A 20,118-nucleotide genomic window follows, 5' to 3' on the forward strand; every position below is an offset into this window, starting at 1 on the left:
ACTTTGCTTCTCTCAGAGTCCCACAGCTGCTGCTTGCATCTGAACTTGCTCCTTTGTCTTGGTCTGTAGCCTAGGTCCTGGAGCCATTTCTTATCTAGATTATCACTGCTGAGTGCAAGTCTCCTCCTCACACCACTCCAGATCTATAATTCAGAACTGAGTAGTGATCTAACTAAGCTGTCCATTGCTAACCGTTTCTATATTCTGCATGAAGTCACAGTGCCCCTGTATAGGGCCCAGGATCCCCTCTTACTCTGGTTCACAGTCTCTGCATCTGCAGGAGAACTTTGCTAAGGCTGGTTCTTGACCAGAACCTTGTCCCTCATATCCATGAACTTCCCTTTTCATTTTGTCAACCTGGGCTGGAAAAGCCACTCACTAAGGCTTTTTCTTGGATTTCCCCATTACAATTCAGTCTGGTGATTTTCTAGAGATCTTTCTAGAGGAGTTACATTGGGGATCTTGCTATAGTATGCCATTTTTCCTCTGCATCCAAAATACTGTTTAATTTCAGATTGGCTATCTCTAGCCTAGAAACTACCCCTTGCTAAAGACGTTAAGTACCATATTGCTTTGAGAAAATATATTTAAAATCCATTTTGTCTCAACAGTGGAATTAAATTTAACTTATATAAAGAATTGAGCATTTCACAGCATTCTATCTTATGATCTGATAAATGGCATGGAAATGATACTTCTCTCTGACCAGGAAGCAGACAGGCAAGGCTTCTTGTGAGACAGATGGATATCTTTTCTAACTAAACTTAGCACTTGATTTCATCTTTCCTGTGTCATATAAACTCTGGGAACTGACACCTGACTGAGTTTAATTCATTTCAGTAACTCTCCATTTTCAAAGAGTTTGACTTCATTCTTAATTAAAATAGTATATTTTACCTTCAGCTTCCTACAAGATGTTGGAGAGTGGTGGATGAAACAGCATGTGCCTATGGTAACAGAAATAGCCTGTCTTGTTTGCAATTCGGAGACATTGAACAGATGGAGATGTGCTTTTCATAATCAGCTCTTTACATAATAGATCAGAGAGAACGACTTCTTCTCTAGAGAGATGCTGATACCTGATATAAAACTCTGCTGGGCGAATAAAGCTACTGGATGTCATAATATTTTGCAGAAACCTAACTGAAAATGTTTATCACATTAGAAATAGCTTTTAATACACATTTATAACCTTTCCTCTAATAAGTTCATTTTAGGAGAGAGAAGATTGAGTTAGAATTAAATGAGTTAGAAGTAAGGAGACTTTGCCCAAATACATGTTAACTCTAAAACCCAGGGGGCTCTGAAAGGGATTCAGCTTACACAGTTCATCTTGTGAGGGCCTAACCCAGGAGAAAGGATCAGATTCTCTCTCTGACTCTGTTTCTACCCTGGAGTAACTCCAGGGAAATCTCTAAAACAAACTTAGGTATGACTCATGTCTCCAGCTGTGAATAACAGACTCCCAAGGTACTCAATGTATGGGCATTAGTCAATAAACATTTATTATGTGCCAAGTACTGTGTTGTTATGAAGCTGGAAATACAAAAAGAAAAAAAGAATAATCCCTGTTCTCACTATATTCACATTCTAATGGGACAGATAACATATAGGCAACTATGTACATAAAGTTTGATACACATTAGATGGATGATCAATCTCAGAGGGAAGTCACTAGCATTAAAATGAATAAGTAATGGGACAGTTATTTATTTCTTCCAGCCAAAAACTTCATAAGACATAGACGCCGCGGTCTTCAACATGTAGTCCAAAGAATTGTTGAGGTCTCTGAAACCCTTTCAGAGGGTCTACAACTTCAAAATCATTTTTTTATTTCTAATATAGCAAATAACTATAAATATAACCCATGTGAACAAAACTCCTTGAACAGATCCTCGATAGTTTTTTTAACAACATAAAGATACTGAGAACAAAAGTTTGAGAACCACTGACATCAAGGATGACAAAATACGTATGAACAAATACAGGAAGCAAAAAAGTCAAATAACCAATTATACTCATTATGCTCTCCTAGATAGTAAAGACCCTTTGTGGAAGTGCCAAACAGGTATTTCATATTCAACTCAAAACATTTTTCCCAAGCAGATCACAACTAATATCTTGGTAGCTTAGCAAATCTCCTGTCCAGCCAAGTCACAACTTCTTATAGTTTTTCAGAGATGTAGAGTGAAACTAATGTTTGGCTTCTTTTTCTTTGAGAAGTATGCTATAATGGATTTCTCTTCATTCTAGATAGGGAACTGAGGTTTGAATTCTTTTTTTAAATAGTATTTTATTTTTCCAAATACACGTAAAGATAGTTTTCAACATTCATTTTTGTAAGACTTTGTGTTCCAATTTTTTTCCCTCTCTCTCTAACCACCCCTTCCTCACTGAAAGATAGCAAGCAATACAATATAGGTTAAATATATGCAATCCTTTAAAACATATTTTCATATTTGTATGTTATGTAAGAACAATCACCTCAAAAGGGAAAAAAACTATGAGAAAGAAAACAGAAAACAAAAAAAGGTGAAAATATGATCCACTTTCAGTCTCCATAGTTCTCTCTCTGAATGTGGATATCACTTTCCATCACAAGTCAATTGGAATTGCCTTAAATCACCTCATTGGTGAATAATACCAAGTCTATCATAGTTGATCATCCTAATCTTGTCATTCTGGTTCTACTCAGAATCAGTTTATGTGAGTCCTTCCAGGCCTCTCTGAAATCATCCTGTTGATCGTTTCTTACACAACAATAATATTCCATAACTTATTTAGCCATTTCCCAACTGAGGGACATCCACTCAATTTTGAGGCTTGAATTCTAAACTCAGGAACCCTCTATCTACAAGGTAGGCACCAAGTCTAGAAATAAATGTTTTTCAGGTTCTTTTGTCAGATATTTCTGTTTCAGACCTCCATTGTTGCTCTTGAAGGATGGAGTAGTAGGAAAAGAACACAGAGAAAACCCTTCCTTTCACCAATGGATGTCCAAGATAGAAAAAGAGTCTAGAGGTCCGGCTCCCTGACGTTCAGTTGCCAATCACCCTGGATGAAACTGCTCTTACTGAGGATCAATCAAGAGTTCCCTGGGCCACCTCCCCAAGGGATAATATTACATATAGCTATTTCCAAGGCAGCTAAGCAACACAGTATAAAGGGTCTGAAAGACCTGAATTCAAATCTGGCCTCTGATACTTATTAGCTTGGCAAGTCACCCGATCCTTTCCTGCCTCAGTTTTCTCATCTGGAGGATGAGGTGGAGAGAGACATGGCAATCCACTCTATTATCTTTGCCAAGAAAACCTTAAATGGGATTGTGAAGCCCCAGGTACAATTGAAACAACTAAACAGCAACAACAAAAAGTTCTGTCTATTTCTATGAGCATTGAAAAATACAGGCACCTGTTAAAAAAGAAAGAAAAATATAGGTCCTCCATGAACTTAGGAAAAGGTTGAAGGAAGATGTGTTAGTAGCATCCCAGGGCGAACATCTGACTGCCTTTCCCCATAGAAACAAGGTTATTCAAGGTAGTCAAGTATAGTTGAAGTTATACTATTAATACCATACTGGAGGTACATTATGGCTTTAAAAAAAAAAAAAACGGTTTTTGTGGGCTGGCCCAGAAACCTAACTACCACGTAGGAGATCGTTTCTATGAGAAAACATGCTCTGATTTTCCAACAGCTGTCTGGCTTTGGGGAACTTCAGAAACGCAGCTTGTTTGTAAATTAGGAACTACTTGTATGTCAGCCTTTCTCACCGAATGCCAAATAATAAAAGGCAGTGAATGGCATTTACTATGGGTGATGAGGACACCTATTTCTGAAATGTCTGAACATTTTGTCATCAGGGAGAGCACGTTTCCCAAAGCACTGAAAACCATACTAGAGGAGGAGCCTACCATGTAGAACTGAAAAAAGACTGGAGTGCTATGTGAGTGATTGCCTTTAATAAGCGAGGCTGGTTAGGTATCTTCCCATAGTTTCCAAAGTAAAGATCTTTCAAGGCCGACGTGCTTTTGCTTTTGCTTCTAGATTTGTGGTTATGTAACTGCTGTTTGAGACAATTGCTCTCTCCCCAGCCTTTCTCTCTGCCCATGTATGGTAACAAGCTCTGAAAGCTGCAGGAGTGAAGTTAGCAGGTCAGACCCTTATTAGGAGTAAAATTTAAATGTAAACAGCTGCAAGTGCTGAGATTAAGGATCCCTTGGGTTTTATCAGAGTACATGATCCTGCTGACAAACGTGTATGATAACTGTGCAAAGCACCCAGAATTTTGGTTTTAGTAAGCCTGGTAGCACTGAGAGGAAAAAGTGTTTATATAATTTTGTCTTGTGAGGTTGATTTCAGAACTGGAAACCAATTAGGTTCATAGGCAGGAGCATAAATTTAGAACTGGATGAGATCTTAGGGCTCATCTGGACTAATCCTCCCATTTTACAGATGAAGAGACTGAGGTCCAATGTAGGACAATTGGGATGATGAAGAGCCTTGAGTCAATGACATATAAGAATTCATAAAAGCAACTGTTTGTGTTTAGCTGAATGGGAAGGGAGAGATAGTATGGGGGAAATAATAGCAGTCTTCAAGTATTTTAAGGGTTATCCTATGGAAAAGAGATTAAACTTCGTCTTTTTGGCTCCAGAAGGTAGATCTAGGAGTTATTGCTAGGTGGATAGAAATTAGAAAAATTCAATTTAGACTTGAAGTCAGAAAAAACATTCTAAAACTAAGAGTCTATTTTGAGAAGTGGTGGGCCCCCAGGAAGTTTTCAAGTAGAGGTTGAAAAACTACTTAGAAGGTTTGTTATTTAAAAAATACTATGATGTTTCCTTTTGTGTATGAATTGGACAAGATAGCTCTTTCTAACTCAAATTTAGCACTTCTATGAATTGCTTAATTTTGAATTAATGCTATTACTAGTCTTCAATTTATAAAGTAGATCACAGGATTAGAGATAGAAGGGACTTTCAATATCATCTAGTCCCACACTTTGACTATTTACAAATGAAAAAACTTAATCTTGGTGTCAAATGAAGTGACCAGTCTGTGGCTACACAGGAATCAAATGGTAGAACTAGACCTCAACTTAAGTCTTAAAAAAAAAGCCTATTAATGTCTTTTATTTTTTATAATCCAGTCATTCTTGGATATACCCTTATTGTTCCCTACTGCCATTCCAGTAATTAAAACCTCACTTGTAATAAAGATTGTTACTTTTGTTTGTCTTTTGCACTATGACATCAGGGAGATGCTGCCATGACATGAAAATGAATTGGATTTAAGTGAGGGAGGGTTGTAATAAAGGAAGACAATTAAGAAAAGACAATCCCAACACAATGGCTTGGTTTAGCAATATCTGTACCGTTCTGCCCTAGTAGTCCCTCACTTCCCTGATGAGAAGAGATCTCTAGGCCTTTGGACTTCTACTCTAGTGCTCTTGTTCTATAATGTGCTTTTTTCCATAGGAAACCATGATATAACTTCAACTGAGCAACAGCTATTTTCATTTTTCTTTTTTTTAATCAAGGATGCTACTTTAGTTTTTGGAAAAGAACAAGTATTATTTATGCTGCAATATATAGATATGAAAACATTTTCCTGCTGTTGCTGTGTCACTGTGGATTTCTGTTTAGCCTATCACCCTGTTTATTGTCATTTTCTCTTTCAACTATTTGTCCAACAAGAAGAGAGAGATTAGGGATGACTCTAAATGAAATTGTGATGTTGATCTTCTTCTTCTCCTTCCTGCCATCCCAGGGTCCCAATTTAGACCAATTCCCTAGTGTTTTTTCTTCATTAAAACCAATTTCAGTAAGTTTTTGTGATGTAGGATTTAAATATCTTACATCTCTAAGAAATATTTGTCTTATATCAGTGAGGCAAATTCTGAACCAAAGGTATTAATTATCAATGGTAAAAGTCATGCATAAGCAAATTCAGGAGATTTTTGGTTGGGGTTGAGGGTTGAAAAGGGCTGATCTTGCACTCCTGAAATTAAGCCAAAAGTTGTTAAGTTTTAACCTTAATACCAACCATCAAGATAAGTCAAAAGATTATTCTAGGTCTCAATTGGCTAGATACCTAACAAGGGAAGAGAACAAGCATTTATTAAGTACCTATTATATGCAAGATACTCTACTAAATACTTTACAAATATTATCCTTTTAGGACATGGAGGTTATTATTATCCCTATTTTACACTTGAGGAAACTGGGATAGACCTTGTCCAGGGTCACATAGCTAAGAAGTGTCAAAGGCTAGCTTTGAATTCACTTCTTCCCTGACTCCAGACCTACCACTCTATTCACTACCATTTCGTTATTGTAGTTAAGTCATTCACTCTAGTGCTTTGTGACCTCATGCACCTTAGCACACCGCGTACTTCTTTTCTCTGCTATCTCTCAAAATCTGTCCAAGTTCATGTTTGTTGCTTCCATGACACTGTCTATCCATCTCATTCTCTGCATTCCCTTTCTCCTTTGGCCATCAATTTTTCCCAACATCAGAATCTTTTCCAATGAGTCCTGTCTTCTCATTATGTGACCAAAGTATTTAAGTTTCAGCTTCAGTATTTGTCCTTGCAAGGAATAATATGAATTAATTTCTTTAAGTATTGACTTACTCTAATTTTTCATTTCCAAGGGACTCTCAAAAGTCTTCTCCAACACAATTCAATTCAAAAAGAGTCAATTCTGCGGCACTCAGATTTCCTTGTACTGCAACACTCACCGACATATATTGCTACTAGAAAAAGAAATCATAATTTTGATTATATGGAGCTTTGTTGGTAAGATGATAGCTCTGCTTTTTAGTATGCTGACCAGATTTTCCATAGCTTTCCTTCCAAGGAAAAAGTCTCTTTTAATTTCATGGTTCTGCAGTGATTTTGGAGCCCAAGAATCCAAAATCTGACATTACTTCCATTTCTTTTCTACCTATTTGCCATCTGCCAAGTTCTTAGTTGTGTTTTTTTAATATATATATTAATGTTCAAGCCACTTTTTACAGTCTCCTCTTTCACCCTCATCAGGAGGCTTCTTAATTCCTCTCTACTTTCTGCATTGATGTTGTTGATATTTCTCCTGGCAACCTTATTTCCAGCTTTTGATTCATCCAGGCTGGTATTTCACATCATGTACTCTGCTTATAAGCTAAATAAATAAGACAACAATGTCTTTTACAGCTTTGTCATATTCATTTCCCAATTTTAAACCAATTGGTTGTTCCATGTTCAATTCTAACTGTTGCTTCTTAGTGTGAATACATTTTCCTTCAGAGACAAGTAAAATAATCTGACATTCCCATCTCTTTGAGGACTTGCTACAGTTTGTTGTGGTCCACAGTCAAAGACTTCAGTGTAGTCAATGAAGCAGAAATGGAAGTTTTTCTGGAATTCCCTTAATTTCTCCATAATCCAGATAATGTTGATAATTTGGTCTCTAGTTCCTCTGCCTCTTCAAAAAACAGCCTGCACTTCTGATAATTCTCAGTATACATATTGCTAAAATTGCAATCTTGCTTGCAGAATCTTAAGTATAACTTTGCTACCCAATGAAATTAGCATAATTGTTTGGTAATTTGATTTGCTCAGGATCTCCCAGCTAGTGAGTATTTATGGTCAGATTTGAACTCAAAATAAATCTTCCTGATTTTAGGCCTGGTGCACTATGCACTATAGCACCATCTTACTGCCTCTAAACAAAGAATTCTCTCTATCAATCATATGCTTAATAAGTAGCCTTCACAGTTCTCTTTATAGATATCCAGTAAGGAGGAACTCACTACCTTCTAAATTGCACATTCCATTTTTGCATAACCATAATTGTGAGAAAAAATTTTCTTACACTAAATCTGTGATGCTCCCAATATTCCTTGTTCTTCCCTCTGGAACTAAGTAGAACAAGTCCTGATTCTTCTTTTATATGATATACCTTCAGATAGTTGAAGATATCTATTATATGTCCCTTAAATCTTTTGTTTCAGTATGGTCAAAAAATTATCAAACTGTGCATACCCTTTGATCCAGCAGTGTTTCTACTGAATCTGTATCCCAAAGACATCTTAAAGGAGGGAAAGGGACCTGTATGTGCAAAAATGTTTGTGGAACCCTCTTTGTAGTAGCAAGAAATTAAAACTGAATGGATGCCCATCAATTGTAGAATGGTTGAGTAAATTGTGGTGTATGAATGCTATGGAATACCTATTGTTCTGTAAGAAACAACCAGCAGGATGATCTCAGAGAGACCTGGAGAGACTTACTTGAACTGATGCTGAGTGAAATGAGCAGAACCAGGAGATCATTGTACATGGCAACAAGATTATATGATGATCAATTCTGATGAACATGGCTCTTTCCAATAATGAGATTATTCAGGCCAGTTTGAATGATCTTCTAATGAAGAGAGTCATCTTTTTGTTGTTGTTCTCTTTTATTTTGTTTTCTTTCTCATTTTCTTTCCTTTTTGATCTGATTTTTCTTGTATAGCAAGATAATTGTATAAATATGGTTACATATATTGGATTTAACATACATTTTAACATGTATAACATATAATGGATTACTTGCCATCTAGGGGAGAGGATGGGGGAAAGGAGGGGAAAATCTGAAACACAAGGCTATGCAAGGGTCAATGTTGAAAAATTATCTGTGCATATGTTTTGAAAATAAAAAAGCTTTAATAAAAAAGAATCTTTTGTTCAGGTTAAATGATATCAGTTCCTTCAATCAAACATTATTGTGATGGGGGCACAGGAGGTAGAGGATGGTATTCTAGTCTTTTTTGCCAGCCTGGTAGTCTTCCTCACTTATAAAGGGCTGAAACTCTGAGTAGGTATTCTGGAATCAGACAATGGAGCACTGAAGTCTAATTACCCATTGGACAATACTCTATTAGCATATGCTTGGAAAATGGTTCTTCTTACTATTCTGTGCTGGCTCGATCTTTTGGTGTATACAGAGAATTGTAGGAGGGATTAGGTGGAATAAGACAAGCCAGAGTCGCTTTGGAGGAGGACAACAAGGAGAGAGGAGGTTGATGGTGAGCCTTGTGGAATTTCGTCCATATCCTTTACTTCTTTCCCTAAAGACCAAGGACTTTTGCTGATCCTGACTTTGGCTGATCCTGAAGTCAACAGAGAGCTGACTTGGACTTCACACTCACTAATAGTTTGTCAATTTTCTTCCTAATATGTGGAGCCCAAAATCAGACATAGTACTATCCAGATGTGGAGACAGTTCCGGATTACCTCTAATAATAAAAATAAGAGATTTAGAGGCAAAAATGTTCATTTCATTTTGGTTCCCAACCTGAACCATTAAATAATTGATCTACCTGGTCCACCACAGCAGACACACACACACACACACACACACACATACACACACACACATATATAATCCTTGAATTATACATATATAAATCCTTGAATTGTATATATATATATATATATATACATATATATAATATTCAAGGATTTTTTTATTAGTGATGGATAAAATGAATATATACATACATATATACTTCATCCTTCATTTTCAAAGACCAGTGGCATAAAGGACAATGTCTTTACTTGCATGTGAATTAGATTTAACTGAAGCAGAGTTCAGTCTCATTCTCTCTTCCTAAGGGATCCAAGTCCAGTGGCAGGATAAAAGTCAAGACAATTGACAACTGCCCAGGATGCAATGGGTAACCTTGGTACCTTTGATGTCTAACAGAGCTCCAAGCACGCCACAATACCTGTTCCAGCCTCCTACATGGCCTTGTAACAGACTTTGTCATCCTCTCATTGTCAGGGAAAATCTTCACATGCTTGGGGTAGACATTTCCCTATCTCAGCAACAGGTTTGAGGTTTATCAGTTACCCTTAACCTGGTTTAGCCAACTGTGAAGAGACAGCAGTGGTACTAGTCCACTCAAAATACCTCATACAATTTATCTATAAGCATATTGAGAGAGAAGGAAAAGGAGGGAGGAAAAAAAAGGAGGGAGGGAGGGAAAAAGAAAGGGAGGGAAGAAGGAAGAAGAGAGAAAGAGACATACACAAAGAGAGACAGACAGACAGAGAGACAGAGACAGAAAGACAGAGTCAGAGAAAGAGAGAGAGAAGCAAGGAGATAAGGAGAGAGAGAGAGGGAGGGAGGAAAGGAGGAAGAAAGAGAGGAAGGGAAGTAGGGAGGGAGAGAGAGATAATCTCTTTTAGGAAAAGATTTGTATGTGTGTGTGTATATATATATATGTGTGTGTATATATATATATACACAGAGGAAACTTGAATGAAGGCATACATATAGACATATATATATATATTTATTTTTATTTATTTGTTTATATTTCTTCATCTAAGAAGAAATTGATTTAAAAATCCTTGAATCATTTTTGGGATAAAGAAAGATGATTAAAGTTGAGTCACCTAATTCTCAAACAATAGCTTGTATATGATTATTGGTCTCCAGACAAATATAAATACACCATAATGGAAATCTGGCATTCAAAATTTCAACTTACTCAATGGGAGAAATTTGATACTCCTATAATTGGTGCTTTCTTCTTAGCCCCAGAAGTTCATGTTTCTCTCACTGTCTTGGCTCTCGGCTGAAATTTCTTTTAGGAATTGAGGGTTAGGAAATCGAAAAGTTCTTAATCAGCAGACTTTCTCCAGTTCTGGGTGTGTGTGTGTGTGTGTGTGTGTGTGTGTGTGTGTGTGTGTGTGTGTGTGAGAGAGAGATACTCTATATATACTATACATGTACACTATACCATACATACAAACATATATTTCTTTCTGTATCCAATATGGCTGCTCAGTCCCTACTGATGACACAAAGTTACAGAATCCTGTTCTGGTGTTTTGCATATTCACCATGAAAATTTTTCATTTTCTGCAGCTTGTAAATTCAGTTTGGTAAAAACTTTGCATCTGCTAAGGATGGCACTGTGCATCAGAGATACAAAAAAAAAAAAAAATCCCAAACAATTGCTGATTTAAGTAACTTACATTCTACCAGGAGGCTACTAGATAGTTCAATTATTGATTAGAGGTTCCCACTGCAGACATTAGCTGTGTGACTCTGGGCAAGTACCTTAACCTCTCTCAGAGTTTCTCCAGTTGTAAAGAACCTCACAGGGTTGTGGTGAGAAGTAAAAGGAGTTAACGTGCAAAGTGCTTTCTAAGCCTTAAAGTGATATATATATAAATTATAGAAGCATTTGAATGCCTCCATATCTATTATTCTTCTACTAGAAGCTAAATAACAAGTTCAGAGACAACTAGCCTTTCTCAAAACAGGCCAGTGGATCTGTGATCTCATTGGGATGCTTGTTCTCCCAACAATAGAATTCAAAACCCATGTATACAGCTAAGTGACTTTGTGGATAGAGAACCAGGCCTGATGTCAGGAAGATCTTACCTAGATCAAACAACACTTAGTAGCTGTGAGATTCTGGGCAAATTAAATCTCTGTTTGCCTCAGTTTCCTCAAATGTAAAATAAGCATAATAATAGCACTTACTTCCCAAGGTTGTTGGGAGTATCAAATGAGATAATATTTTTAAAGTGCTTCACACGGTACACATAATAGGTACATAAAAGTGCTTGTTGCCTACCTTCTTTTCTTTTTTCCTTCTTCTTTTTCCCTTTTTTCTTTACTCCCTTCCTTCCTCCCTTCCTCCCTCCCTTTCTCCCTTCCTCCCTTCCTCCCTCCCTTCCTCCTTACATCTTTTCTTTCTTCCTTCCTTCCTCCTTCCATCTTTTCCTTCCTTCCTCCCTTCCTCCTTACATCTTTTCTTTCCATCTTTTCCTTCCTTCCTTCCTTCCTTCCTTCCTTCCTTCCTTCCTTCTTCCTTCCTTCCTTCCTTCCTTCCTTCCTTCCTTCCTTCCTTTCTTCCTTCCTTCCTTCCTTCCTCCTTCCATCTTTTCCTTCCTTCCTCCTTCCATCTTTTTCTTCCTTCCTTGCTCTGTTCCTTCCTTTCTTTCTCCCTCCCTTCCTTCCTTCCTTCCTATCCTTATGTCTCTTGTCCATGTTTTTCTGTAAACTCACTCTAAGTTGTCTGTTCGCTGTTAATTTCTCCTGATATCCTAAGGCTACTAGTAGAACACAGGAACTGTCTGTCCACTGGTTATCTCTTGCTCTCATCACACAACCAGCCCCATTTTCTTTTTCAATCATACAGTTTTCTGATGATAGCTTTTACTCTGTTTCTCCTTGAAAGCTTCTTATTTATTCTATGTTGCAGTCTTTTTACATCTATGGTGCAGCTCACTATGGCCCTAAATGATGCTTATTTTTAACCTTCAGGAAATTGTTAGTCTTCTCTTTTGACCTCAAGTTTCCCCCGAAAATAAAGATCTAAGTTTTTAATGACACTAGACTCCTGGTGTCAATATGGCTATTGAACAAATAATCTCCAAAGACTTTTATTTACATATATATATATGCAATAAACAAATATATATATATAGTATAAATATTTGTATATGTGTATTGATGAGCGTGAATATACATAGACATAGACATATATACTTGTATGTAAATATGTGTATATATTTTGGAGTTGTGTTATATGTATGTTTGTGTGAGCGTGAGTATAGTATAAACCTATATATTTGTATGTAGATAAGTGCATTTATTTTGGTGTTGGAATCTGGCTCCATGTTGGAGAAACTACAGTGATGGATAGGGCTAACTCAGGATTCTATTAGCCAGTTACATTATCAGCTGGTGTGTATATTTGAGAAAGAGAGAGAGAGAGAGAGAGAGAGAGAGAGAGAGAGAGAGGAAAAAAAATGGGGGGGGTCCTATGTTCAAAAAGAAAGGAAGAAAGAATGAGGAAGGAAGCCAGGTCAACAGAATAAGTGTTGGGGTCATCCTCCACATTGACTTCATCAGGACCCTGCTGAGTTGAGCATGTACACTCCCCTGCTACCTTAATATAGAATAAAGGCTGTTCAGAGCCTCACTGCAGCCATCCCTTTGCTGGCAATATAGCTGACTGAGCCATTATTGGGTGAAATAAACTCCAGCTTTCATCTCTGCCTCGGAGTTAAGAGAGATTTAACCGAACTATTTCTCTAAAATCACTCCACAAAGGTGGAGCCTGAACTGGGGAAACTGCCCCACTTCCTGTCAGAAGCATTTATGCATTGGCTATTCTTATCTCCGGTGCACAATGCAGATCAGCCCTTTGCCCTTGCATGTCCCATCTATTCTCTCTCATTACTGTTTTTCCCATTTACAACATTTTATGTGTGAGATTATTTGTAATGATAGCAGTTACAAAGGAGGCTGGAGAAAAGTAGGAGCTGCATCTATCCCTTCCCAGCCAGGGAGTCACTGGAGTGATGATTTTTTTTTTTCTGGAATATCACTGGATCAATTTACTTTGGTTTTTCTTAGCACCTTGAGGAAATAAAAAGAAGAAATAATAGATAGAGGGTCATTAATAATATGAAACCAATTATATTCCACCAAACAAGCCAAAGGTCAGGACAAAAGGGGAAAAGAGGAAAGGGATTTGACTCTGGAGAGACCACAGGTTCCTGTTGGAATCCTTCAGCAGTATACATCTGGATTCTGTCATTCAGCATCCCTTATCCACCTATTCCTCTTTAGACTAGCTTAATTGTGAATGAGAATAATCAGAGGAGTAAGGGATTACTACCACCTACTCATACCCATCACTGGTATTTACATATATATAATTCCTATTTATATTTCATAATGGGTCTGTATCACACACACACACATATACACACACACACACACACACACACACACACATATACTCACACAATTACAAACTAATATGATAATATGATGGAGGAGGGGAAAACTAACAACTCAAGGAATCGGTAAATATTTCTGTTGGAGGTATCCTTTGAATTGAGCCTTGAAGGAAGTTAATATTCCAAAAGGAATCACCAGAATTATCAGAGCGATGAATTTTTCCACCAGAGAAACTCTCAAAACCTATTATCTCAGATATTGAAGAGTTTCTTGTTGGTAGAGGAAGTGTCCACATTGAGGAAAGCACAAAATTAGAAAATAATTGCTATTTTGTTGGTATTTGACTCTTTTTTTTAATTTAAAAAATAAATAAAAATTTGAAAATTAAAAAAATAAAAATAAAACCAGACTCAGTGTATTATGAGGCTTATGAGTAATGTGCCTTATGTAATTTTTTAAAAAAAATCAAATATGTGATTTCATCATTGTGAAGCTGCATGAGGAACTCCTTTTATCAATGTGGTTTTTCTCTACAATATATGGGCTTAGAGATTTGAGATGTTAGGGGGTTGTCTAGCCAGGATCCCACAGCTAGTATGTGGTAAAGTAGTACTTGAATTCAGGCCTTCTCAACTTTGAAATTTGTATTCTATAATGACTCTCTTATTTGTCTACAGATTTGCTCCAATCTCTCTTACTTAAAAGTATTCCCTTGACTCTCTGACCTCCTCAAACAACTACCTTTTCTTTCTCCTCACTTTCTTAAAAAAAAAAAAAGCTTTCTTTTTAAAATTTTAAAAGTATTTTATTTTTCCAAATACATTTGCCTTTGCAAAACGTGTTATTCCAAATTTTTCTTTCTCTCCTCTTCTCTCCTCTCTCTCCAAGACAAAGAGCAATCCGATACAGATTAAATATGTAAAGTTCTTCTAAACATATTTCTATATTCATCTTGCTGCACACACACACACAAAAAAAATCAGATGAAAAGGAAGAAAAAAAAACAGAAGGAAGGAAAAAAACAAACAAACAAACAAAAAACAACCAAGCAAACAGCAATAAAAGGTGAAAATACTATGCTTTGATCTACATTCAGTCTCCATAGTTCTCTCTCTGGATTGGAATTTTGGCATTTGATTCTTAAAGATGTTTTTTTTAAGACTCTCCCTCTTACATCTTTTTCCTTCTTTCTTCAGAATCACTTGCTTCTCTTTAGAGTTCCATATACTGAACACAACTGCTTGCCATCGGATTAAAAAGATAGGGTTGACCGCCTTCAGTAGATAGTTTTTAGGCTGACTTTGTTTAGAGAACTATCTAAAAATGCCTATAACAAGCATGCATATGTACCAGTAGGCATTTATCCAACCTAGGCAGCTATGGTAACTGAAAAATAACTCCTCACAGGGATAAAAACACAGATGTCAGCAGAAGAACAACAATACAATGTCATGCCTTGTGGAAAGGTCTTTTTCCAAGGTTGGGAGCTTAGGAAGAGAATTCTGAGCAGCACACAGCTGTAATATATAAGACCCTGGCTTCCTAGCTGCCATCCAGATGGTCTTGACTTGATTCACTTTCCTGCTTCCAGAAACCACTGGACCAGTCCGATCTGGGATCATTCAACATAGTCCAAAAGTATGATTGAAATTTTAAAAACTTTTAAATTTTTAAATGCCTGTTAAAAACCTTGGAGGCAAAGTTAATAAATAAAAGCTAGTTTACTTTGAAAGGACATATGGAATCAAGCCAGACCAAGATAATTTGTATATATGTGGGATGGCAATAGCTAGAGGATCTAGTTCTCAAGAAAGCTGGAGAAATGGCCTCAAGGACATTGAATGGATCTTTGGGGATCCTTTTCCTTTTCTTCTTCATTCTCCTGCAGAGAAAATCCTCTTTTATTATTAAGAAACATAATGATTAATCCCTTCTCACAATTGATGGTGGCGAGGCTTTGGGGAGGATGTTCAGGATAAAATAACATTATATAAGAAAAGTTCTTTTAAATGTTAGTCATGATGATGATGGCAAGGATGAATATTAGGGTTAATGTTTCACCCCTATCTTTCATATAAGCCATTATCCAATCTATCCAATCTTTGTCAACTTGGTATTATCCTCCCCAGTAATGCTGACATAATGGTGGACATCAAGACCTTCAGGAAGCAAGCCTTCTTTCAGGCTTCTGCCCAGTAATCTTTGACAATAATTCTGAGCAAGGATGATGAAGATAAAAGTAAGTTGCCCTTGACTAGTCTTCATCATGGGAAAAGATATTATTAGGAAAATCAATTATCACATTTGCTTTGGGGTATGCTAGACTGACAAAGTCAGAACCATCAATAAATGAATTAGGTTGCAAGGTTTTTTTTTTTTTTTTTTTTTTTTACCTCTTCTCCAATATTTGCCATTTTCCTCTTCTATTGTTTTAGCCAATCTGGTAGGTATAAAATAATCCCTCGAGGTTGTTTTAATCTGATTTCTCTAATTAATAATGATTTAATGTAACTATAAACTATTTTGAGTTTTTCATTGGAAAATTGATGTTCATGTTCTTTGACCATTTATCAATTTTAAAAGTTTTCTTTTTAAAAAAAGCATATAAAATATATTTTGTTTTAATCAGCTGTATGGGATAAATAGTGAAGATGCTCTTATAAGGATGTGACTTCGACCTATGTCCTAATTATGATTTGAGACTTTGCTATAACAAGTTAAGCTATAGCTAAAAAGCTGCAGGTGTTCAATTGTCTTGAATAAACATTCCCCTCCTGTTTCCCACCACTTTTTAATGAACATTTAAGTACTTCTTTTGAAGGCAATTTATTCTTTTTTTTTCTGGGATAGATTTCCATGTTTAGAATATAAGCCTGGACAACCAAAGAAAAGGTCAAAGGTGGGGGGAAGCTTTTGTTCTATTTAATCTTGTGTTTTGCAGTTTGTGCTTTGCACTCCTTTACTGACAAACACCTTGTCAGATGGGAGTTGCCCTTTCTCATGAAATCGTAATAAACCTCTTTCTGCTTTTTCTTACTCTGAAAGACTCTGAATTTAATTTGGGTTCTTGTCCCACACATTAGCTAAGAACTATCTCCTCCCTCTCCCATCTCAAGCTCACCCCCATTCTCACAATGAGGAAAAAACCAAAAATGATGATATTTACTAGACATAGGGATTTTATTTACAATATCTCATTGGCCCTTAGAGTCTGATCTCGGGTAAAGCCTGATGGCTGCCATGGACTAAACTTTAGGAATTGTTAACCTGGGTTTGGATCTGAGCAATAGTAGATGACTACTGGATTCTACTCCTGAGTTGCAGAGTAAAAGTTCCCCTTTAATCAAGTTCTGGGATCTGGGTTAGACACTGGAAGTGAGACCCTGCTTTGTCCCTGAGCTTGGACATTGTTGTTCTTGCTGCTTCAGCTGCTGCCCTTGTGTCTTCTGAACTTCCTCCTTTCTCTGTACATAGCCCAAGGGATGCAGCTCCCCTTCTCATTCCACCCTAGATCTGCCACCCATGACGAGCTTGTGAGCCACAAAGTTGCCAGGCGACACCTGTTCCTATTGCAGTGTGCCAATGTGGATCTGGGGTTGTCCTGAGACCCCCTCTGCTGCACAGCCTCTCCTTGGGCACTGGAGTACTCTAGGTCTGACCCCAAAAGACCTTCTGAGATAGACTGGCTTGGACAAAGGACAAATTGGGACTTTTTCATGATTTCACATCAAAATTTGGTCTGGGGCATTTTCTAGATCTGTTAGGAAGTTTGGGAAGAGGATCATTATTCCTACATTAATTCCTATTGCTTCTCCATCTTAGCTTTGTCTCTCAGGACAGTAAAACCTTAGCTATGTGCATAGAATGCCAGGGTCCTGTCCAGGCCATCCAAAGTTCCATTTATTCCACATTACTCTTCCCCTCCTTTTGCAATGAATTTAATTATGAGGTCATTGCAAACAGTCCCTGCCAACCATGACAAATATTCTGGGACAAATCTAAATCAGGGTTGTCCAGTGATTCAGGCTCATGACTGGAATGCAATGAGACTCTTATGGACCATAAAATAAAATAGAAATGACTTTACTGACAGCAAAGTATAAAAGGTTACAATTCCTAAGTTTAAAAAAGAGAGAGATAATTCAAATAAAACCACTACTTATCCCTCTTCCACTTTTACTTTCTCCATGGCAAGTGGTCACACTGGGCTGAAAAAGTATTTCTGAAGAGTAGTAAGGATTCTGCAATCCTAATGATATCAGTTCTGATTGTTTCAGCCTTTTATACCTCAGGTGACAAGGAACCCAAACCAATGACCTTCCTAACTCATTAAAAGGAAACTAACCCAAGCTGTATAAAACAGGTACTGTTCCTCCCATAGTCCAGAACAAAATCTCTAGATATATCCATAGTTAGGATGTGATATAAATGATTACCTAACAAAAGAGATTGAGCAGGATTGATCAGATGGGGGAGCAGAGATGCAAGAAAAAAGCACAACTTCTAGGGGAGAGTGAATATCAGGACAGGAGAGTGGAAAGAGAAGACTGGCTTTGGTTTTGTGTGCCCCTCCTTGAGAAGACCCGGTGACATCACGGGTGATATCTTGGCTTGGACTGTAATGAGGCAGATTTACACAAAGTCAACAGTCTCTCTCTTGTAGAGTCATCAGCGTCCAGTGACAGGACAAAAGTCAGGATGATTGGCGATGGCCCTGGACACAGTGGATGACCTTCCGACTCCTTTAGCTGCTTTTATGGCCCCTGGAACAAATTCCACAGGGAAGGGGATGGGGGGAAGGGACTCTTCACAGAGGTAAACACGGGGAAGGAGTGAGAAAACAATCCATTAGTTTTGGCAATTTAGAAATCATCCATGTCTTTGAAGAATTAATTATTTCAATTAAATTAGGACTCAAAGGAAGAGGTCGATGATCAGGGGAAGATAATGGCAACCCCAAGAAAGTAAGATAGTTTGAAAGAGGGGTAGGTTTGGGAAGAAAGGTAATATAACTAAAAGTCATAATTATTTGATCATCTTGTGTTACAAGAGTAGGAAGTGCCCACTGGGTACCCAACTGGACTTGGACAGTTGAGAAAAACAGCTATTTTCTTTTCTTTTCCCTCTGTCCACATGAGATATTTCTTTACCTGTGGGTGCTCTCCCCAAAGTAATGTAAATTTGGGTCACTAAAACCTCTAAAGATATCTTGGGGTTTACAGGTTAGATTTTTTTCTTCTTTTCTTAAGAACTATGTCTTACAAGATAATTGTATAAATATGTATGCATATATTAGATTTAACATATATTTCTACCATGTTTAACATGTATCAGACTACTTACCATCATGGAGGAAGGGGAGGTAGAAATTGGAACACAAAGTTTTGCAAGAGCTAATGTTGAAGAATTGTCCACGCAAATGTTTTGAAAAATAAAAAGCTTTAATAAAGAAAAAAGAATAATAATAATAAAAAAATATGCCTTAAACCCAAATCACTTGGCCAAAAATAGACCAAGCCTCTGCCTTATTTCTTAGCTACCCTTTTTAAACATTGATTGCATGGTTGCCTCAGTCAAAGTTAGACCTGTTCAGAGACCTTAGTTTAAAAAGCTCAAGGTCTCCCATTGCTTCCCAAACAATCTCCAGTCATCCTGATCTACATCATGCACTGGACTCAGATGACTCCAGAGGAGAAAGTGAAGCAAGTGACCTTGCACAGTCCCCCCTCCCTCCAAAATCTAATTCACCTGCACATCACCTCCCAAAGCCATGGTTCTCTTTGAGAATGAAGGACAAACAACAACATTGCCATGCCCAGGAATTATTGATTAGGATCAGATCTGTGCTTTAGGAATAAAATGTTGTTTTCTGTGTGAAAAAATGGATTAGAGAAGGGAGTATCATAAATAATGGCACAACTTTTCTACCTAAAGACAGAAAATATTGCATGGAAACTACCAGATGATTTGTTCATCACACTTTCATTCTATGACTCTACCCAATACATCCTTTCTAGGATAGCCTTCCTAAAACAGAACTTTCACCAGGTCAGTTTTTTGTTCAAGTCACCTAGTGACTTCTCATTTTAGAAAGATAGCATGGTATAATGGCTAGAATGCTGGATTTGGGGTAAAGGAGGCCTGGATTTGGATCCCATCTTGAATACTTTCCATACTATGTCATTATAAACAAATCACTTAGTTTTTCTGAACCTTTTCCCTTGTGAACTGAAAGAAACCTTTTCTTAATAGCCAGGTCTTACTCTTAGCTAGGTCCCTCAGCTAGAGGGATTGCATGAATCTCAGTATCTCCACTTGACTGACAGGTTGCTCATGACTCAGCTTTTGGCAAACCCTAGCACGGAATCCAACCCTCGGAT

This window comes from Antechinus flavipes, chromosome 6, assembly GCF_016432865.1.
Source record: "Antechinus flavipes isolate AdamAnt ecotype Samford, QLD, Australia chromosome 6, AdamAnt_v2, whole genome shotgun sequence".
Lineage (NCBI taxonomy): Eukaryota > Metazoa > Chordata > Mammalia > Dasyuromorphia > Dasyuridae > Antechinus > Antechinus flavipes.